Source organism: Camelus bactrianus, chromosome 1, assembly GCF_048773025.1.
Source record: "Camelus bactrianus isolate YW-2024 breed Bactrian camel chromosome 1, ASM4877302v1, whole genome shotgun sequence".
Classification (NCBI taxonomy): domain Eukaryota; kingdom Metazoa; phylum Chordata; class Mammalia; order Artiodactyla; family Camelidae; genus Camelus; species Camelus bactrianus.
Genome location: NC_133539.1, coordinates 45,883,405 through 45,907,280, shown reverse-complemented (window position 1 = coordinate 45,907,280; position 23,876 = coordinate 45,883,405). Strand labels below are relative to the sequence as shown.

At 36.8% G+C, this 23,876-nt stretch overlaps 1 long non-coding RNA gene across 1 annotated transcript in view; it reads left to right on the top strand.

The window, feature by feature from the left end:
* The first annotated feature begins 544 nt into the window (after positions 1-544).
* LOC105080143 (uncharacterized) overlaps positions 545-23,876 on the top strand; it is a 565,054-nt gene continuing 541,722 nt past the window's right edge. The window contains exon 1 of the long non-coding RNA XR_012506674.1: positions 545-679. This is a non-coding gene — a long non-coding RNA (uncharacterized LOC105080143). The remainder of the gene's footprint in view (positions 680-23,876) is intronic.

Below are 23,876 nucleotides of genomic sequence, written 5' to 3'. Positions count from 1 at the left end.
TGTGTGTGTTTTCGGAAAGAGGGGACAAATTTCAGTCTTCTCAGGAAAGGTCATGGGAAGAAATTGAGGAAAATGTGAGAAGGTTGTTGTCTGTTTCCTGACTCTGGCCCTGGGGAATAGGCCTGAGGGTTAGTTTCTGCTCATCAATTTTTCAAAGGTCAGAAATATAACTTAAACAAGGTTTCATTATTTTAGCTTAAACCAAAATGGAACTTAAGGTGGATTCAGCTTTAGGCAAGGTGCAGAGATTTAAAGGATGAAATTAGGACTCTATTTCTTCCTGTTGATTATGCTGTCCAGTAAAATGAATTTCTGTCATGTTAGAAATGTTCTGTATCTGAGCTGTATGATATGATAGCACATGTGACTACTGAGCACTGGAAGTGTGGCTAATAGCAATTGAAGAAGTGCATGTCTTAACTTAATTTTAATGAATTCAAGTGTGAAAAGCCACATGTGGCTGGTGGCTACTCTGTTAGAGTGCACAACTTTAAATCATGCTGTGCTTACCTCTTTCATGGTTTTATTTTCAGTTTATCTCCTTGTGGTGTCAAGATGACTCCTGGAAGCTCCAGACATAGCTGGTCCTTAAAGATTATGATCTCACAGACAGAGAAAGCCATTTCTTCTTCAGCAGGCTTATCGATCCCTGAGAAGGACTCGAATTGGCCTTGTTGAGGTGAGTCATGATGTGCAAGAGAATGGACACTCATGGTCCAGCCTGAGTCACATCCTGTTGCAGGCCATTCAGTTCACTGCTGTTAAGGAATTGCTTTGAGTTCAAGAGGAACAGTTATCAAATGGTAGTTAAAGCAGAAGTTGAAGGGCTTTGTGAAACAGGGCAAAAGTAGTGACATCTTGTGGCCTCGGTGACAAAGTGCTGTACAGTGTTAAGGACTAGAACATTTCTTCCCAATCACAGAGAGGGTTTGGCACCTAAAGTCCTGGCCAGGCAGCAGCAGAAACCATACAATTTATCAAGAAGTGTCCTTAAAGCAACAGTAGCAGCATCCAAGACCCATTAAAGAAATCTTATGTACAGACAGCAATAGAAGAGTAGCAGAGTGAAGGGCAGAAAGGACATGGCAGGTGTCATATGGCTCCTGTACCAGGTATTCCGCTTCCTGAGCACATGACAAACACTCTCCAGGAACTCTCAGAATACTAGGTAGGATTTGGTAGGAAGCTGGAATACCTATGAGTAAAGGTGAAGACAAATGTAGGAAACAAGACTTTACTATTAATGTGACAATAGTTGTGTTCAAGGGCTGGTAAAGTTGAGGTATTTGAATTATGTATTAATAGTGCTTAAATAGCACTTGAAACTATTAGGTGCTCAAGTTTTACCTGCTGTTACCTGCACATGCATGCCTGTGTGTGTTACCACTCATCCCCCTTCACACACTCTCAAATTCATTCCTCCTCAGATAGGGTTTTCCTATGCTTTATTGATATTGGTGGTATGAAGAAACATACTAGAGTTAACTTTAGAACTATAAGGATTCATTCTCTGAAACCCTAAGTGGTAGAAAAATCCACTGTTGAGAATGTTGGAAGCAAATCTATAGACCAGGACTAACATTCAGCATTTATAACATGTGACCATATCAGTTGTTAGATAATAAAATGACTTTGGACTGATTTTATATAGCAACTTCTCTGAGTCCCTCAAGTTTTATCCCTTATTGCTTCAGCCACTTCTGCCTCTTGCCACAATCCAGCAATTGAAGGCGTAATTCTCAACACAGGTAGATGCCTCTAGGACCAAGATACTCTAAACCAGTTTATATTCAGATTGGTCAGTGGTTTTGCCAGTCCTTTTCTCCAGAATCCCAATTGCTAAGCACAAACTTTGCTTCCCAAGAAAACCCAAGATGACCAGTTCATGTTCTACAAGATTTTTATTTCGCTTGTGTCTGTTCATCCACCTAAATTATTTCTGCTTTGTTGATTATATAACTTTTACATCTTCTTGTGATCACAGAGACAAACACTAATGGAATGTTTAAGATACGTTGCCTTGTTTAGGGAAGCCATAAAACCTTTGCTTTGCATCAGAGGAATATAGTAAAAAGATAAAGGTGTTAAAATTTGATTTTGTAGTGATGTAGTCCACAGTGAGAATTTGAAAAAAAAAAATGTTGCAGATACGCCAGGAGACTAAGTTTTTCTAATGAAAACTGCCATTGGTAGCTATAAGTTAGATAGTCATGATTAAAAACTTATGGGTGGTTAGGGGATACAAACAACTGGGACAAAAACTATGATCAACAGTCTCCATCATTTCCAATCTGATTGCCTCAGGTCCTTGTATTACAGGTGAACATGTGGATCACAGGTAGAGGATTGTGTGTTGTGACTGGGTGAGGATGCTCATTTTCTCTGTCAAGAACTCCTATGTCAATGTTTTTTATTTTCCTTCAGGAAATGAATATTCACCTTTTTTTTTGGGCCATAAAAACAATTTATATCCATGATTTTATGTTTATTATATATAGACCAGTGTCTTGTCAAATACACAGACACATTTACACACAGACAATTATAGGTATTGGCATACATAGGTTTATTTAGTTAGGTCATGGTAACATTGTTTATGGAGATTTTTGTGGAGATGAAGTGATTGAAAATGTAGGGAAAAGTTGTGGCCTTATTTCAAGACAGATTGGATCAATAATTCTGAAGACAAAACTGTAGCTATTAGTAAGGCTAAAACCTTGAGAAAAACAGAATCTTTCAACTTTAGGTCACAAGTAATAAGAATACATTGTTTTGCAGTCTTTGGATGGTTTAAAGTTTTGAAGGTTTTGCAGTATAAGTACGTCTCCACTGTTTTGTCAGATAACAGACTCATTATGCCAGAGATGAAGCAATGTATTCAATGAGGTTTATGACTTCTTTGAACTCTCTTTCTTCTTTCCTCAGATATGGATCAAAACCTAGAAAGGTGACTCTTGTTTCCTCTGCCTCATTACCCTAAAACTGTGAAGAAGATTTTAAGGTTGTAAATTCCAGATATGAATATCTCAGAGGTCAAATTTCTCTAACTGAAAATTACATCACAGGACAGTAACACATGAGCCAGCAACTCAGATCTATGTTTCTTTACTTAGATTTGTTTACTAAGGAAAATTATGGCAACTGCTATGACTTCAGAAAGTCCAGCCTCAGCATTTGAGAGCATTTAGTGTTTAGCCAAGTGGCAGAGCAGCAAACTCATTTTAAGTAAGATATTTAAAGAAGAAAGAAATGTCATATGTCATCAGCTGGCATAATTTAACTTGCAAATCAGATATTGGCAAGAGCTAGTTGGCAGCAGATGGCTGAACTCTTCGTTTCAGACCCCAAACCTATCCTTTCCCATTTTGTGTTGGAAATCTAATTAAAAGCCTTTTTATCACCATCAGATTAATTATAAACATGCCTTTTTATCTGGTAGGAAATTGACCTGTGTTTAACAAGCTTCCCTCCAAACCCTCTATTTTCCAAGATTTTCAAGAAGAATTTTTTTCCAAGCTGACTTATTCAAACTAAATCTACCTAATCTTTATATCTTAAACCCCATGAGCTACTACTTAGGCCAAATATGAGTTGATTTATTTACTATTTAGAATATAAACTGCTATTAATATAAAAGTACTTGCAAATTTAATTTCTCTACTTCTAGTTAGTTTGATGAAATTCATTGAAAGACAACTTTCTTCTGACTAAATACCTACCATGGCCAATAGAATCTTACAAAGCTTAATTTTGAAGTCTTTTATCATATGGTGGTACAATTAATATCAGAAAGAAGGACATATGTTTCATTAACTTGCCTGTTACTCTATGAGTTTATGATGTGATAACTGACATTTCTGAGCCATCTGTTTCTATATGACATAATATAAACCATACATGCCAATGGACTGAAGTATTTTGACTTAGTAAATCTGTTACTGTAAAAGGGGAAGAGAAAAGACCCCAGCTCTTGTCATACCTGGAAGATAAGAATTCAGACAGGAGACACAACATTGTGTAGCAAACGATTTTAAAGGATTCATTTAGCAAAGGGAAAGTATACCTCCAAGAATGGGAGGCAGGCTGATCCAAGGGAGGACAAGTGGCGGTCTTTGTTTGCCCCTTCTCTTACATCCTCACTTAGAGGTGGTCTTTTGATTGATTGAGGCTCTTGCCCCTGGAATGCTTAGTCTTGTATATCCTCTTTGCACACCTCCATGATGCATACAGAAAAACCCATGAGGGTGAGGGCTAAACCACAATGCTGATTATTTACAATGAGCATTGGGTCCATCTGGTTAGGTCCTTCTTGCTACCACGCAGTTGCAGCTGGCAGGTTCTAACTGGTTTCTTGGTGGCACTCATTTAGAGGAAGTGAATGAAGCCCCTTTATGCTGGAGGTGGGCATAACACCATTTTCCGGACCATCCTCCATCAGCTCCATCTGTTTCCCTGGTGCCCTCACTTATCTAACTACCTAACAAATCCGAAGGTATTTGCTCAACTTTTTGATAAATATTAGGTTAGTTCTGAACAAATAATTTTGTCATTATTAGACTAATTCTTGTAGTAATATTATACATTTCAAGAAAAGCTAATGTTATAAAAAGGGGTAAGGATGAGTGACTATTTTCTCAATATATAAAGGAACTGTGTGGTTTAAGAGAGAAAGAGAGATATCTGGGATTTACTTAGGATATAGAAAGCTGGAAAGAGTATCATTCCTACCCTTACAATAAAAAATAGAGCTAATCTGCAAATTCACAATTGTCTTTGGGCTTATCAGAGAGCTAAGGCAATCAACTAAGCCAAAATCTAAAGACATTCTTCTAAAAGGAGAAACAGAATATGATCAATTTCTGTACCCCATACAAGCTGTTCATAAGAATTCAACTAAAATATCCTACAAATTACTTACGGCTCACTTTGGGGTAGGATGAGTGTAAAGAATCCCTGGGAATTGCAGTCACAAGGAGAAGCTGCACATATTTGCGTATCTCCTCCATAGACTTCATCATTTACTCACAAGGGTGATTAGGTACAGAGTGGGAGACCTGAGAAAATCTCTATCTTGGTGCAGGTATGGGAGAGGGGAAGAACAGCTGTAAAAGGTGTAAAGTCTCACTGAGAACCTTGTCTCTTGTCTTCTCTTTGGAGTACTTAAGCTGCTATGGAAAGGGCAAAACCCACTGTTGTCCTCAGGCCAGAAGTAAACATCCAGTGCAAACAGATGAAGGAAAAAACAAAACACACCCTGCCCTTTTGGGAGGGACAGGAAAACACCCTGAGCTCAGATCACTTAGAGCTCTCCCTTTGAGGGAAGAGTATGACCACAAAAAAGGGCTCATTCCCAAGATCTGGACACACAGTGCCTTCCTCAGATTGAGGTTGAACCAGAACAACAGAGAATGACTTCCTCTTCCCCTTCCTCCCCGCATCTTTATCAGGCTAGCCAGTGATTTGTAACAACTATCAGCTGTATGATGTTGAGAGAAGGGTAAAGAGAGAGATCTTTTCTCAGGCATGTAGGAAAAAATCTAAAACTAGGGGGTGAGCAGACCTTGAGAAAAAATTTTACAAAAAAGTATTCCTCACTCTTAAGTACAAGTTAAAGCCAGATGAATTTGAAGCTTGTGGTGCCCTGAGGGTAACAGCTGAAACCAAGATAAAAAATAGACTCAGCTCAATTCCTGACTAGACTGACACAAATGCTTACAATCGAAAGAGAAAAGGCATGCCTATTTCCAGTTATAATTACTGTTTACACTCATCTCTACTGTGCCACACAAGATATTTAGCTTTCAGCTAAAATGCAGGGCATACAAAGAAGCAAGGAGGAAAAAAGCAAAATATACTGTCAAGAGACAAAACAGTCAACAGAACCAGATCAAATATCCATATTTTGGAACTGTCAGACAGGGAAGTTAAAATAAGTGTGAATAATATGACAAAGATTCTGGAGGAAAATGTGGACAAGATGTATGAATATAGAATTTCAGTTGAGAAAGAGCCAAATGCAAATGGAAGAAATTAAGAGTATGGTTATGGAAGAGTGCCTTTGATAAATTCTTCACTAAAATCAGTACAGTTTAAAAAAAAAGAAAGAAAGAAAAGAAACACTAAACTTGGAGATAGGTCAAGGAAAAATTTCCAAACCAACAAGCGTGAGAGGAAAAAACCATAACAATTCATCAAAGAACTAAGGGGCAGTATTAAATAGTATAAAATAAATGCAGTTGGAATCATAGAAAGAGAAGAAAGAGAGATTGAGCAGACATCAATAAAATTAAGAATAGAAACACATGAGAGAAAATAAATGTGTGCAAAAGCCAATTCCTTGACAATGTCAATAAAATTGATGAGCCTTTAGTCAGGTAACCAAGTAAAAAGAGAGAAGACACAAATTGCAAATATTGTAATTAAAAAGGATATATTGCCACAGACCCTATGGAGATTAAAAGAATAAGCAGAGACTGCTATAAATAATTCAGTGCACATGAGTTTAACAACTTATATAAAGTGGACAGATTTCTTGAATGATACAAACTGGCAATGATCACTCAAGAAAAATAAATAATCTGAGTAGATCAAAAAATCTCTATAGATCTCTATATATAGAATACATCTGTATCTTTTAAACAACCTGCTCTTTGATCCAGAGAAGAACACTGTCTCTCTCTTCCATGTCTGTTCATTATAAAAATATTCTTGAAAGACAGTATGGAACAAAGACAGTAAGTTCCTCTGCTTATAAGATGTGAAAAAATGCAAGAGATCCATGGAGAATCAACTCCTAACAGGATTCGTATAACTTTGGGATGGTTGAAATTTTGTAAACTCTGGTTCTCCTCATGTCTTATTGTAAAAGTTCCAAATGAGAAACTGAGAGCTTAGTAATTTTCTAGGTCCCCTGTCTGTTGGATGGTCTTCAACAACAATTTCTGTCTCTTTAGCAGTGGAATATTATTGAAAACTTAATTCTGCATTTCAACTATTTTCTATTTAGCTTAATTCCTTGCTTCATGTCATTTAATTAAATATATCAAAGCAAAACCTGCAGCATCTGGCACACTTTTCTGGATCTCACTTCTCTCCAGGATCTGGGATCCTTAAATCCTGGATACAGCGGCAGCCCCATTTTTGTGTGTGTGTCTTTTGTCCCATGAGATTATCCAAAGCACTGTTGACTTCCCTACTCCATAACAGGAATCATGAGACTCCTGGATGAGAGTTAAAAGACAGTTTCTTTTTGCAGTGGGCAGTGTATCATAGCACAGTTTTCTTATTCTAGTTCTCTAGACCCTGTCACTCAGAGGTGTACACAGAGGGGAAGTTGACACCTGCACACACAGAGGGGTGTGTAGTTCCCTGACTTAATTCTTAGCATTTAGACTCACTACAAGAATTGTCTGGTGGAAAAAATGGCCAACAGAACGTCTGCTCACCTCTCTGTGGTTCCAGTGTCCCTGTGATTTTGGCTTCTTAAGTTCTGGTAGCTTCAGCCGGTCTCTGATGCCTTAAATCAAAAGGTTATTTATTTTCCTTTTATCCAGTTCTTCTTCTTATTCCTGAGAAGAGTACTGGTTTCTGCAAGCAATTTCACCTTAGGTTCTTGCAGGATTCTTCAGTTTGGTCACACTTGGAATTTTATTACACATATTAGTTTCTTACTTATTTTCTGTCTTCTTCTTTAGGAATGTAAGCTCTGTAAAATCAGGTTACATCAGTGCCTTGAAAAGCACATGGTAACATTCAGTGGTAAAAATTCAGTATAGTAAATAAATAGACAGCTGGATTCATTTAAGTGAGAAATAATAAAATCATAATTAAAAAAAATTCTAGCTGGATGTCTACTGTCATATCCAGTAGTTTCTACTTATACCTATATTTCTGTTAGTATATATTTTCTCAGTAAAAATAGTTCGTAATTATAACACATAGGTTTATTTATGCACAGATATGCTTTAACTAGGAAGAGATACATAAATGTTCTGTGAGTTTGGAAATAGTTACGTTTTCCTCTATGACCTAAAAGATAGTGTAAATAAATGGAGATTATTTTATGCACACACCCTGTTTCTTTCCTTCCTGATAGAGTCCTTTCTGCTCTCTGCAGCTTCACACTTGCTGCCTTCTTTTTGATCAAAAATTGCACTTACTTTGGATCCAGTTTAAAAAATCACCTTTTATAGAAAGTCTTCTGAGACTTTTTCATGGTGACTCAGTTATTCCCATCGCCCTGCTCCCACAGCTCTCTGTGGGTTCTTCTGTTACAGCCCTTACTACACTATCTTTTAGTTAATTGCTTACATGTCTGGGTTCCTACCTGATTACTGAGCTCCTTTCATAAATATCTTCCTATCTAGCACATGGGCAGGCACATAGAAGTACTTTAGAAAATGTTAGTTGGGTGCTTTATTAAACTTAGAACATTATCTGTCTTAGGAGGACACACATTTAAAAAAGACAACAAGATGAAACAAATTCTGGAATTTGGCGAGCAATTGGCTGTATATGGAAGCCTCTTGGGAGAAGGGGAGGCCTTCCCAGAGCCACTTGACTCTATTATGTTTCTTCATGAACTTACACACTTTAATCCTTTTTCACAACTAATATCCTTGGAATTGGCCTTGATTTTCTGGGGGGCGGAGGTTGTCATCTAAATGGTATGATTTTAAGAGAACCAGCAAGATTTTCCTCCTTCCAAGTCTTCCCTGTTTATGTTTGGAATTCCACAGATAGTGATTTACTGCCTTGTTTTAGCTCTGCAGTCATACTGTAGACTTACCTTAAAACAAAAATACTTTTATGTCGGGACATATTTCAATTTATTAAGTAGATAATTTCTCTTTGAGATAGAAGAAATCTGGTCAGGTGAGACCATGCATGTCTGGAGAGGGTATGAGCAGCAGAAAGGGTAGAACAGAGAAAGCAAAGGTGACGAAAGGGAAACCGAATGGTGAGTTATTGGTACCTTTGTCAAAAATGTTACCTTCCCTTGAGGTGCTATTTTTATATTGTATTTTCCTAATCTGCCAAAATAAGTCACTAATGCAAATAATGCTCTACATATCTCCTTAAGTCTTAATTTAATAGAATATTCTATGGCTCAGATGTTGAGAAAGTTGGGGTTTTGAAAAAGCATGTGAAGGTCATTTAATACGAGAACGAATTTACAGAGACATGAAAATACCCCAGTATTTTTTTATTCTGATTTAACTATTCAAATCACATGTAAAGAATAGGCGTTTTATCCCATTTTTGCTCTTATTACCACCAAATGGTGAAGATTTTAAGTTTTAATGCAGATAATCTATTTTGGTGTACTTTTCATAGCTTGATGGCAGTTTAACTATTTTAGACCATGAGTCCTTCCATTTGTTTTGATGCTGCTCTATACTTGCAAAAGAATATGCTTTTGTTACCAGACTGCTGTTTCTCACCAGTGGTATTTAGAGGCTGTGGATACAGGTAAAAGGATGGTGATGCTAGGCTTATTTAAGGTGGCCACAACCAAAATTAATATCTATAAACTCTTTCTCTATATGTGCTTACAATATCGAACCATGTATTCCAAATATATGATTGAATAATCCTTTGCTTCTGTGAAAAAATATATTTATATTTTTGCATTAATGAGTTGTCACCTCACACCTGTTAGGATGGCTATCACAACAACAAAAATGATAACAAGTGTTGGCGAGGTTGTTGAGAAATTGGAACTCTCGGGCACTATTGATGGGAATGTAAAATGGTGCAGCCACTATGGAAAACAGGATGGAGAGTTCTCAAAAAATCAAAAATAGACTACTGTATGATTCAGCAAACCCTTTTCTAGCTAAAAGAATTGCAATCAGAATCTCAAGGAGATAATCTTTATTCCCTTGTTCACTGCAGCATTATTCATGATAGCCAAGACATGGAAACAACCCAAATGCCCAAATAGATAAAGAAAATGTGATATGTATGCACACTTAAAATTTAAGAGGGCAGATTTCATATTAAGTGTTCTTACTAAACACATACATACATACGCAAAAACAGAGGGGCACAAAAAAACTTTTCGAGGTGATGGACATGGTTATTACCTTAATTGTGGTGATGGTGTCCCAAGTGTTTGCCTATGTCCAAACTCATCAAACTGTATACATTAAATACTTGCAGTCTTTTAAAAAATATGTATCAATTATACCTCAATACAGCTGTGGGGAAAAAAAGAATATGGTTTAAAAAAAGAGTTTATCTAACAGTGGAACGGTGAAGCTAACCATCCAGGGGATGTAGGTACTAAGCCAAGGGCCGTTTCCCTGCCTCCCTGGTAATACACGGGACTTAAGCTCACTTCATTCTTACCCAGTCTGTTTGCTTTCCTGAGGGAGCACTTAGGAGCTCACCACACTCGCCACCAGCAGGAGGCAGAAGGGTGTAGTTTGCTTTCCTGAGGGAGCACTTAGGAGCTCACCACACTCGCCACCAGCAGGAGGCAGAAGGGTGTAGTGGCTGAAGATTTTGGCTTTTCATAACTCATAGGGAGCCTTCGGCAAGAAACCAACCCCAGATACTCTTCTGTGAAGGTGAGGTTAAAAAAAAAAAAAAAAAACTACCTATAAGTTTGTAGTGACGGTTAAATTAGATAATGTACACAAAGTACAATGTTGGCAGGAGACAGACATTTCATAAATAGTAGTTGCCATTATTATTGTGGTTAATGGGACACTATTTCCCCCTCCTCATATCTCCACAAAGGAGAGAGAACTAACAGTTCACTCTCCTAGAGGAAAACTTATGCTAGGTTTATTCTGTCTATCCTCTCTGTTCAGACCTACCCGTGGATGGACTGAAAGAAGGGGTAATTTTATATTAGGGACATTCAATTCCTAATGTGTCTGGCCCAACTCCTTCTTACTTTTCAGGGCCTGTTTGCCAACAGGGCATAGAATTCTGGTACTCCCTCCACCAAGCCTGCCTCTTCCTCGCTATTGTTCAGTTAATTAGTCTAATTTACGATGGAGTCTAAACTAGCTCATTTCACTGCAGATCTTGAGCCATATTCTGAAGTCAGCTTTATCAGTAGTAAGTGTGACAATCTTATCTCCATCTGTCTCACTTTCCTTTCTCTGGTTTGAAGTTGAACACAGAAACTGAAAGGGTTATTTATTTGCCCCCCTTACTCCCTCAAGTTTTCATTTTCTAAATTATTGCTGTGTCCTTCAGTGCTGATAACTGAGTTATCACTGTGGAATTTCTTTACATTTTGAGCCTTAGGCATTGTCTCTCCATCTGCTGGCTGCCACCTTGCCAGGCAATAGCCACTGCCCCTGTTGGACTGCTTCCACGAAAGCCTCTGGCCCTGGTGCCATCACAGCTGCAGGCTGATGTGGGAGTTGGTGCTGCCTTAGACACTTTCTCAGTGTTTCCTGCTGCCCCTTCCACTGCTGCCATCACTGAGACATGCATGCCTTGTGTGACCAGGATCAGGAAGGCACATGTCGTGCTGCTTAAGAAATAGTATCTTTTGGTCCCAGATGCCATAGGTAGGCCCTAGGGGCTCTCTTCTGCAAAAGAGGTAAGACACTTCTCAAATACTCAGGATACGTGCTGTGTCTAATCTACCTACACTGTGAGAATGCTTACTTTTCAATTCCCACGTAGATTTCTCCCTGGCCCAATGTCCAGGCTTCCTCCTTAAAAGCACTCTCATATTGAGTATGAACACTTACTCCTTCCCTTTTAGTGATCTTCCCCTCTAGAGTGAGAAAAAAAAATCCTTTTCTCAAGATTTGGCTGACAGCTGCTGAAATGAATACCCCAGTCAGAGATTGTGTGGCTGGAGCAAATGCATATTGTCAGTCATGCAGGAATTCCTTGGCCTGTGTTTTGTGCAAACAGCTGCTGCATTTTCAAAAGATCTTATTTTAAATATGCATTGCCAAAAATTATGGCTCATTACTGTATTTTTCCTTCTCCCAATTCGAAAAGAAGAAAAGGTCAAATAGAGAGCTAAAGTGGGGTCAATGGGAGTTGAACCTCTAGCAAATGACACTATTTACTTAACAGTATCAGATGGTTTGGGGGTATTCTTGTGGCCCCTTTTATATTTATAATTATGTGTATATTTGTATGTGTACAAAATGTATGTATGTATGTATTTATGTAGAAAATCAGTCTGGTTTTAACAAAGTAGACAACCATGAAATTAATGGTTTTGATGATTTACTAATACCCAGAGAGATTTCTAGTCTAGTAAACTATATGATCTCTTACAACATTGTAATAGTGTTTAGTTCCTTTACTAAAATTTCTTATATCAGGCATTGCTCTTACAATTATTCCCCACCAGTTGATTTACATGTCTCATTACAAAAATAAGGAAGAGAATTTATACCTGGGGCTCAAAAGTCCCCATTCTTTTTTATTGTCTTTGATTTTTGGTAACTGTTACAGCTGTGGACATACTTCTGGTGGTCTGCATTACCGGACCTCTTTTGTCTCTTCCTTCCACTGCACTCACCATATTACCATTGGTGATACAGATCAATATGTAAATCTGACCATGTCACACTTCCCGGTGTTCAAACTCTTGCTGGTTCCTAATTTCCCGCAGAATAATTCTCCTACTCTTTATCTTAGCATAAAGGAAAGGCTCTTCAACATCTAATGTAAAACTCTTTCCAGGCTTCTACCCTGGAGCTCCTCTTTCTAGCCTCTTCCCTACTTCTTCCTCATCCATTCCTTCCCTGATAACCATACTTCTAATTAAATGCTCTTTTGGAACATATCATGCACTTCCATGTCTCTGGGAATTTCTTCTTGATATTCACATCGCACATTACCTGTAGATTCCTTTCTCTCCCTTGTCTGCTTGGAAAATTCATACCCATCCTTCAGGCTCCAACACAAGTAATAGCTCCTTATGAAGTCCTCAAATTAATTGTGTGATAATTCTTTCTTTGCATGTTTGTCTGACCAACTAGTTGTGAGCTCTTCAAGGGTGAAGATTATACTTTATTCATCAAATTTCTTCCCCAAACTTATGCCCATTGTATTGGAGCAAGAGGAGGGAGAGAAGAACAGATATCTGTCTCCTTATACAACTGCCTGCAAAGATACTGCTTCCTCTTTCTGTTTGTCATCACAACAGGTCTGAATTGGTGCCTAAGAGCCCAGCTTGTGTGGGTGGTCGTGGCCTCAACAGACCTGACTGCTGAGGCATTCAGACCTAAGCCGCTCCCTGAGGTAGTCTTAGCTCTCAGGAGATTCTTCCTCATCTTCTGGCTGACCCTAGCTGGTGGTGTCTTGCTCGTGCTCTTTTCCCCTGGGGGTAAACTCTGCCCTGCATTTGGTCCACAACTGGAGCTGAAGGCTCTGGTCTCACCTTCCTGCTGGGGTTCAGCGGTGTGGACCAAAGGCATTGTCTGGTTTACTCAGAAAAGCTGCTACTTCCTGCAGCTTCCTGGCCTCCTTTTTCCTTGGCCGATCTTCCAGGCCCTTTCTCTTCAATGTAAATAAAAACTTCATAACAACTCTATGAAGTGTATACTATTATTAACTCAACTTTACAGAAGATGAAACTGTGGCATAAGACACACAAAGTCAAAGAAAAACAAAAAAACCCCCAACAGGATTTAAAACCAGACAGACACTAGAATCATGACACCAGAGTCCGTGAGCTTAAGCAGTGCACTGTAGAGCCTTTTGTGTTAAACCCCATGCTCAGAATGGGAGATAAATTAATATATGCTTATTGCCTACACGATAGCTTACACATGCATATACACATGAATATATATATATATATATATTCATTAAATCATTGAATCCTCCCACTAAACATGGAAAAATAGTGAAACCATGATTCAAATCCTGGTTTCATCCCTCTATCGTAAATGATCTTTTTACTTAATACAGCTGTTTTTGTAGTTAGGATGCCAAAAGTAGTTTTTGAAGATTTATTTTCATAGGAGGAGTAACTACTCCCCACTTTATAAAAGTATCCATAACAAAGGTGATATAGTAAGGATGAATAATTTTAGGCTCTTAAAGGGGTTTGTGTGCACTGACATTTGGTCTTTTTTTCTGCCCATAGTACCAAATCGCCTGACTTAAAAAAAATAAATGCAGACTGAGTGAAAGCATCACACTCAGTCTCCACTATGTGGACTAGAATGTGTAAGCTGTACTCTGTATATTGTGCACTTCAGTTACCCAGAGACCTGTTGTCATGTTTACTATGGAGATTGTTGTTGTGCCACAGGTATGAACATTTATCTGTTTGTGCTCTGTCATCATTACTGGTTTTTGCCTTTTAAATAGACTATCAAATTAACACATTAAAGTGACATCCCCAATTCCCATGGAACATTTGAATTATGTATAGCAGTGTGTGTTTTAATCATTTGTTTTAATCATGTTCCTCACCCAGCAGGTTAAAATGAAAGTTATAGAAATCAAAAAGTGTAGCATCAAGTCACTATAACTGTTTCAGATAGATTACAGTTGTTAGTACCTAAATGAGGAGATGCTTTTGCAAATGTTTGTTTTTCTGTTTGCTTTGTGAGGCCTCCGTCCTTTAAAAATGTATTTCCTACTAAAGATTTGTTAGGCTGCAGCATCAGTTGACAACGGAATATTTCTTTTTTCTTTTATACCTGGATACTCTTTTTCCAGACTGCCTAGTTTTCTTGGGAACTGTGATGCTGGTCACAACATGACAACAGACCACTTTCCTTTCTCTGCTTTCAGAGGAGACTTTAGTGCACTCATGGAGAAGGAGCCAAGGACCAGATTTTGGTGTAACTGGCTTTGGCCCTGTGAATGAATGTTTCCCTAGTATTGAAAAGCTGGTGGCAAGATACTAGAACCACAAAGGGGTTTTTGGGGACATGCATTCAGTGAAGAAAACAAAATCTCTGAGAACACCCAACACATGATAGGTAATGTTAGCTTCTGTTGTAACTTATAAGCTCAAATAGGGCATTTCTTTTGAGTTCTCTGGCACCTTTGCCACCAGTGGCTTTCCTTGAATGAATGCAGCAGGAGTGGATTCACTGGCTGTACATAAAGAAACTGCTCATTTCTTATCTCAGTGCTGGAAGGTCACCTGGCTTGCATGTCAGCTATGACCTCAGGGATGTCAGCCAGTCTCCTGTGGTGCAGTCAGCCCAGTAATCATGCCCTGTCAGTGAGGCAGTCACAGAGTTCCATGCGGACAGAGGTGGGGGTTGTTTTCACCCTAACTTTTGTATTTTCTTTCTTAAACTTTCATGGATAAAGACAAATTGTACTGTTTTTTGAGAGACATGTTTGGTGTGCCTTGGGCTAGAGACCAGGTATTTCTGCCCTTGAATTTTTATATCATTGTGTAAGTTTCAGTATTTTAGAAAAAGTATGCATTTGATAACAGTGACTTTTGAAAGTTTTGGGGAGAATCTTTTGTTTCGGTGCAGTCCTGTGCTATAGATGACATACTGACTATAAGAGAAATTAAATGTTTGATTCAAGGTTGCACAGTTACTCCTTGGTAGATTTGTGATAGTACTACATCCTTTGGCCTTTTGTCGGGTACTCTTTCTTTACATTGTGCTTTTTAAGGATGTTTAAGGCATTTTAAAATTAAATTGCACTGGGTGTAAGATAGGCTACAAGGATGTATTTGAATCTTCTTAAACCAGAGACAACTAATTGTTCTTAATATCCATTGTCCTTTTCTTATCTAATAATAGAACCCCTAGTTTTAACTTGGCACATGGTCACCCAGCATAAAGACGACATTGTCCCAGCCTCCCTTTCAGTTATAGGTAGCTCTGTGACTAAATAATCTTCAGTGGGATTAGGGGAAGAAATGATGTGCACGGCTGCCTGGGCACACCTTTATAGGGAAGATATAACCTTGTATTTTCCTTTTATCTTTCCTATTCATGAGAGTAGTGATGTGGTCATGCTCCATTTTGGGCATGACTGACAAGGGCAAAATCCTAAAGACAGAGAGGAAGCTAGTAGGAACTTGGGTCCCTGATACTACGAACTGTCTTGCTAGCCCTGGTTTGCTTATGCCTAGGCTTTTCTGCAAGAGAGAGAGAAAGATTCACCTTGCTCTAATCACTGATGCTTAGATCTCAGTTACAGCAACTGAACATGTAGTGCAACTTAATAATTTGAAAATTTAATGCTGCAAGTTAATATTTTATCACTACTAAATTTAAATGTAATATATGGACATTATGCTTAAATGTCTAGCAGTCTTGGAATTAAACTGCTACCATCACATGTTACAGGAGATGGCTTTCCGTTTCACTCGCATTTCTTACAATAACTTATGCAGCATGACTCCTGACGTTGCCTCTTTAACATTCCCCATTGCTCTCTCCTCTCAGTAGGCTCCAGCCATACGTACCTCTTTGCTGTTCTTAAACATTCCACACGTGCTCCATGGTCCCTCTTCAGAGTATATGTTGTTTTACTGTTGCTGTTAGTTTTTTTTCCAATCCCTCTTCTGCAAATCTCTTTGCCTAGAAATCTACATATATCTCTATTTCCACAATTTTAGCATTTTGCTCAATTGTTAATTTTTCATTAAATCCTTCCCTGACCACTTAATAAATTTTACTCTCCATTGCTTGATACTCACATCCTCTTTGTACACTTTCTTTTCCTCCATTTGTTTATGTCCATTTTTCCCCTCCTCACTGAAGTACTAGCTCTATGAGAGCAGGGACTTTGCCTGTTAGTCCATTGCTGTGTCCCCAGCACACTGCCTGGCACCAAGAAATCACTGGATAAATACCTATTGAATGGATGTATGAATCAACCACTAAGTGTGTGGACAGATATAAATAATGCTATATCTGTTTAAGGGTGATATTATTCTGATAACTCATTTTGCTTTCTGAAATACCTATGAGAGAAATACATTGGCTCTTCTAGAGGTAGTAGCTCTTTCAGTGAAGCTATGACTTGAAAACATCATAGTCTGGTAGGAAAAATTCATTCATTCACACATATTATTAAATTTCCTTAACACATTACTAATCTCTGATCTTGAAATAATTAGAAAAAAAGCCTAAAATTGCAAAGCTTTTAGGGAATAGTTTATTACATGTACTCTGCAATCTTATTACATGTTTTAATATTATATTTCATATCTTTATTTTCCCAAAGTAAGAAATCTGTGCTAAATCCGCCTTGAAAATAAAAGTAAATGCAGAACAAATAATCCTTTCTTGTGATGACACTAACCAAAGGCTTAACACTATAGTGAAAATGGATTTATTATACTATATTTATGTTTCAAAAGTGTCATATTACTCTACTTTTGTGAGTCAGATTAAGCCAGCTCTTAGTCTTGAGTCCTGAGGTTAGACCAGAAATGTAGTATCAGGTATTTTTAAGACACTTCCTTCCATTCAGGAACTCAGGGCTTACATAGATCTGGAAAGCTAGGTGTAGGGATCATTCCTAGGCCCTGGGGGCTGCAGTCCGTACCACCGCTTCAGATGCAACATGCACCTCCATGTTGGGCTCTGCTGCTGTGCATGAGGTGGTGCTGTCCCTCACAGCCATGCTCGCTGCCTGCCGACACACAGCCAACTCTGTGTCTTTGATGTCTGCTTTCAAATCATGGTGTCAAGTTTCCTACTCCATCAGCACTCATTATCTTTTCCCCTAAGAACCCTTGTTTCTGCCCTTTGTGGAGACTCCCCAAATCTTGTCCTCTCTCTTACATATAGGAAACTACTTCCTTTTTCCAATATACTCTATAAAACTCTGTGTGAGCCATAAAATGTCATCCTGTCACTGCCTATAGTCTTGAAAACTAAAGCTATTTATTTCAGCTCTAATTAGGACACAAGTTTAAGGAGTTTAATAAGACTTTTAAGGAGACATTTTAGTGTCAGAAAAAATTGTGAAAGACTTTGAAATGATCAGACAAGATTACTAATTGTTCTACCTAGTGCAACCCTCTCAGCCATCTTTATCTTTGGTTTTTCTTTGAGCTATTTTACATAGCCATTTTTAGAAAACTGATCCTACTACTAGTAATTTTTGTGCACAGAAATGCAAATGAAATATGTCAAGTTGAATGCAATTGATTATTGCCTTATAGATGTTGACCAGTTCTGCATCGATCTGTAAATTTATTTCAGAATTCTTGATTGCCTATACTGAAGATTTTGAGAGTCATAACATTTTACTGGTTCCCTCAGTTACCAATGAGGCAGATATGACATTTGACATGTATTAGTTTTGTATTTGTATGTGAGCCATGATTTTATCTTTTAAAAAATCCTTTTATATTAGAGGCACAATGATGACTTCTTCTTCTTATGAAGGGGCCATGGAAAGGAAATGCATGAATATTAGTGTTTCTCGGAACATCCAGTGTAGACAAAAACAAAACAGAACAAAAAACATTAACAACAAGGAAGAACAGCAGTTAGTCAGATTTTTCATATTAATTCTCTATTACTCAGTCTTTTTAGGTCTGCCCACTAGAGAATGTCAGTCACCATCTGGCTCTATAAGGATTGAGTCCTTAGCCACTGTAGCCACTGACATATAACACACTGTGAAAGGAATTCAGGGTGGAGATCAGGAAGGAGGCATCTGTGATCTGGGAAGAACTGGCAGAACAGGCCTTCAGATAGATATTTTCAGGAGAAAATTTTTATGAACTTGGATTCTTGCATCTTCCCATACTTAGATAAGCACTAAAACCGTTAACTAAGATACCTGTTCTTGTGACTAGCAGCAACCTTCTACCAAGACATGTGCTTGCTTGCAGAAAATCACATACATACTGCCCTCCCTCTTACGTCTTCAGAACAGTTTCTCAGAGCTCCTGAGAGGCTTCTCCTGGGCTATAGTTCTCAGCAAGACACTGAATAAATTCGACTCACAGCTTTTACCTTTTGGGTTTTTTTTTTTTCCTCCAGTCAACATGTCAGAATTCTGAGCTTTAATGATACTCATAAAAAACAGTTGAATTAAGATATTTTATTAAAAAACCTGTTTTGCTTTGCTGACCCTTTGCCACATACTAAGAAAATTTTAGAATTGATTCATTTGTGTATCTGGAAGAAAAAGACCATCAATGTTCAATAAAACCTTTAAAAAATCTATAATTAATTTGTGTTATATTAAAATGGAACGTGTGGAATTTCATTCCAGGTCTGGGCTACATTTTTCTTTCGCATATAAAAGTTAATTTATTTAAAACATTTTTTAAAAGAAAATTCTTAAGTATATTAATGTAAAAATGATTTCAGGGGATATAATCACACTGTTAAATAACAAAAATTCAACTGAGTAAATTTTAAAGATCTAATTGGCTTTATTGAATGAGTCATGCCTCAGGCAGCATCCCATCTAGCAGGTAGAGAGGTGCTCCAAGGAGCTGTACAAAATAGAAAGGTGTTAAAAGCAGGTAGGGGAGGGAGAAGGAGAGAGTCGATGACCTCATCTTCCTTCAGTTGATGGAAAAGGGCCTATGTGGTGGGTTACCTCATTGGTGCTGACCAGAAGATTACAGACTGACAGATCTACATTCCTGGGGAAGTTGTAATTGCAATTAGGTTAGGTATTAAGCCTTGGTCTGGTGAAGTGGGCTTAGCACAAGGGCTCTATTTTGGGTGTGATGTCTCTTTTTTATCAACACTGTTAGGAATAGACTGGTGATTGTTGCCCTAAGAAATCTCTCTTTATTAATGTATTTGTATGTGAAAACTCCACAAATTACATCATATGTCATCTTTATCTGCCCATGAAACATGTTGGCAAAGCTGAAAGTTAGTTGGATTAATTTTAATGAAAATTCCTATTGAGAAATTATGTGGTTTTGACAGGTATATCCAAAATTTCTTTATTTTCTACCTACTTTCCTCAAATTATTCTATGATAGAGAATACTTAAGATAGTTTTAATTTTTTTCCATTGTAATTTAAGAGGTCTCTGGATGAACAGTAAAAGTAATAACTGATTTTCAGTATTTCATCTCTGCTTGACTCTCTCCTGACCCTTAGTTTGGAAAGGATCTGCTGATTGATTATTAGATCAATATTGAAGATTAATAGATCAATATTGAAGAAGTTTAAAAAATCTTAAATACTAAAAATGCAAATAATTCAGAGCCTGCAAATTTAATTTATAATCATCAAAAATTGACCAAAAATAGGATAGAAAATTATGTTTAATTATTTTGTTGAGGGGGAAATAAAAAGAATTATGTCAAAGTCACATACTTAAAATAACCCTTGTGATAAGCAATATGATTAAGAGAAGAATTTCTGAGTAGACAGCATTATATATTAAGTCCTTCAGTATCTACCTATTTGACAAAGTTTTCAGTGCTTTAAAAATCCAAAAGCTAAATGAAACTGCCTGAAGAATAGTCAGTTTACAATGTTGTGTCAAGATATTGAATATAGTTAATTCCCTGTGCTATACAGTATAAACTTAGTGTTTACATATTTTATATGTGTTAGTATCTGCAAGTCTTGAAGTCCCAATTTATCCCTTCCCACTCCTTTTCCTCTCTGGTAACCATAAGTTTGTTTTCTGTGTCTGTGAGTCTGTTTCTTTTTGTGAATAAGCTTGTCTTTTTTTTTTTTTAGATTCCACATGTATCAAATAGTGTATTTCTTTCTCTTTCTTCTCTCTCTCTCTCTCTATATATATATATTTTATATATAAATGAAAATATATATATATCATATATATAAATGAAACTGGCTGAGATCTGAACATTGTCAGGTACATTTAAAACTAGGTATCAAAGGGTAATAGATTACAAGTACGATAGGGATGATAAAAATGCTTTGATTTGAGGGGAAACTAAAATGGAATAAGTGTAACTGAGTAACAAAGGAAAACATCTTTACATCTTTCACTCAGATATATGGATTTATATTATGGGGTAAATTTTTTAAGGCCACCACATTAATCTGCTCCAAATATATCCTGTGAAAAGGAATACCAGCTAATTGGGATGAACTATTAGGGGTTAGTTTATATGGTGTATTTTCTGAATAAAATAATTGTTTTCTAAAGGATTTCTTATGTTTATTAGTATCTGTGTTTTGGAAAAAGTTGGGTGTGAATATAAATAAATTCAATTTGACCACTTATTGAGAGTTTACTCAATACCAGACACCAGCCAAGTAATTTTTCATGTTGCACTTCATTTCATGCTCTCAGTATCTTTGAGAAATGTCACTGAATCCTTCAGTCTCCTTTGATTTGCTAGTGTTGACATTTACCTTAACTGCAGCCGCTTCTCTGCTGTTACCTTTTTATCCTTGATCCATCTCTGACTTTGCTCCTGGATATCATGCATTTTATTACACTGCCCATTAGAAGACAATTCAGTCTATGTGAGAAACTACTATTTCCTTTATTAAAAAAAACCCCAAACTATTGCATCTTAATCATAATTTTTACTACTCTTGAGTAAGTTTTATATGTTAAACACTGTTCTATACCTTTTCATACATTATTTAATCTTCAGGATAACTCTTATGTGTTAGATACTGTGATTACCCCCAGTTTTCTGCCTAGAGAGCATAGGGCAAGACAAGTTATAAAAATCATCCAGTGCTACAAAACAATGGGTTGACAGGTCTGGGATTAAAATTTTCTTGGTCTGACTTCAAAGCTTACTCTCTTAATTTTTATAGGATGCCACCTCCCTGGAAATTGGTATTATACCTTACTCCAACATTACATACACACACATTTAAAGTAAAATTTACATACAGTGAATGGACAGATCCTAAGTGTACAATTCAGTGAGTTTTGAGAAATGAGTATCTTTTAATCACCGCACAGTCAAGATATATAACATATAAATCGTATCAGAAAATTCCCTCATCCTCCTTCAAGAAAACCCACAATCAAATAGGTAAACATAGTTTTGATTTTTATTTCCATGGAGTAGTTTTTCCCCCTCTTGAACTTCGTTATCTTTAGCTTCTTCCACCTCACCATAATGTTTCAACATTCTTCCATGCTGTGTGTATGAGTAGTTCAGTTTTTCACTGTCATACTGCATATCTTTTGTTAATTTTTATGTGAGTATTTTTTGGTTTTAATGCTGCTTAATTTAAATGATTTTGTTTTGTTTTGTTTTTAAAATCTTGTTTTCTATTTGCTTTTGCTGCTAATGTATTGAAATACCATGGGATTTTTGATCATACCCTTCATAATTGGTAAATTCGCTTATAAGTTCTTGTTATCTGCTAAATTGTGTTTTCTCAAAATTCATGTGTTGAAGCATAACCCCTGGTACCTCAGAATGAGTATTTTGAAGATAGGAGCTTTTAAAAGGATGACTAAGTTAAATTCAGGCCCTTAGAGTAGGCCCTAACCCAGTTTGACTGGTGTTCTTGTAAGAGGAGGAAATTTGGACAGACAAAGAGACAGGCAGGTATGCACACACAGAGGAAGGGGCTTTTGAGCACCCTGAAAATTTGACGATCTGCAAGCCGCAGATAGAGGCCTCAGAAGAAACTAGACTTGCACGTGCCCTGATCTTTGACTGTAAGAAGATAAATTTCTGTTGTGTGAGCTACTCACACTGTGGTATTTTGTTAGGACAGCCCTAGGAAACCAGTACAGTTCTTATATATTTTGGAGTAGGTTGCTTAGGACTTTGAGAGCATAAGTGTTCATGCCCTCATCAAATATAGAAACTTATTTCTTCATTTACAATATTCATCTCTTTTTAAATTGCATTTGTATTAGCTGGATGTATTATAATAATGATGAAAAGAAGTAGAAAATAATCATATTTCTTGTCCCAGCCTTAGCAGGGAAGTGTTCAGTATGTCATATTAAAATTATATATGATGCTAGCTGTAGGTTTTTCATTTTACACCATTTATCAATAATGGATGTTCCCTTCTGTTCTTAGATTTCTGAGTTTGCTTTGTTTTTGAATAACAAATGGTTGTTGAATTTTGTCGAGCACTTTGTTTCAAATTAGGATGATTATGTGATTTTCTTCTCTATATTTTGTTAATATGGTGAATTATATTTATTTTCAAATATAAACCAACCTTGTATTCCTAGGATAAACCTTGATGTATCTTTTATGTATAGATAGCCAAGTTCTATTTTTTAATAATTTGTTAAGGATTTTGTTTCCATAATTATGAGAGATTTTGGTCTGTGGTTTTCTTTTGTGGCAATATTTAGCCAGGTTTTGGCATCAAAGTTATGCTGGTCTCAGAAAATAAGTTGGGGGGTGTACTTTCTGTTTTCTGAAGGATTTTTGTAAGTTTGACATAATTTCCTAAAATATTTGATAGACCTGGTCATTGAAATCATCTGGATTGAAGCTTTAGATAAAAAAAATTCATTGTTTTTGATGGATACAGGTCTATTCATATTTTCAATTTCCATGTGTTAGTTTTGATGAGTTGTGTTATTTTTCCCTTTTTTTTCCATATAATCCATCGCATTTATTGTCATACAATTGCCTTACTATCATTTAAAAGTCTTTAGTATCTGTAAAGGCATTCCCTTTTATTTCCTTACTAATTAATTTCTGTTTTCTCTCTTAATTTCTGGACCAGTCTATTTTTATTTTCTACTTTTTAAATTTCTGTTCTTATTTTTATTACTTCCTTTTGCCTATGCATAATTTGTTCTTCTTTTTCTAATTTCCTAAAGTAATAATTTAAGTCATCAATTTAGACCTTTCTTTGTTTCTAGTAAAAGTTTCTAAAGCTATGCATTTCCTTCTAAGCACTTCATTTTGCAAATTTTGATATACTATATTTTTATTATTAGTTAGTATTAAATCAGAAATAATTTCCAATGCCTTTGGTTTCTTCCCACTTCCAGGTAATTTAGAATACAGTGTAGATTGTTTAATTTTC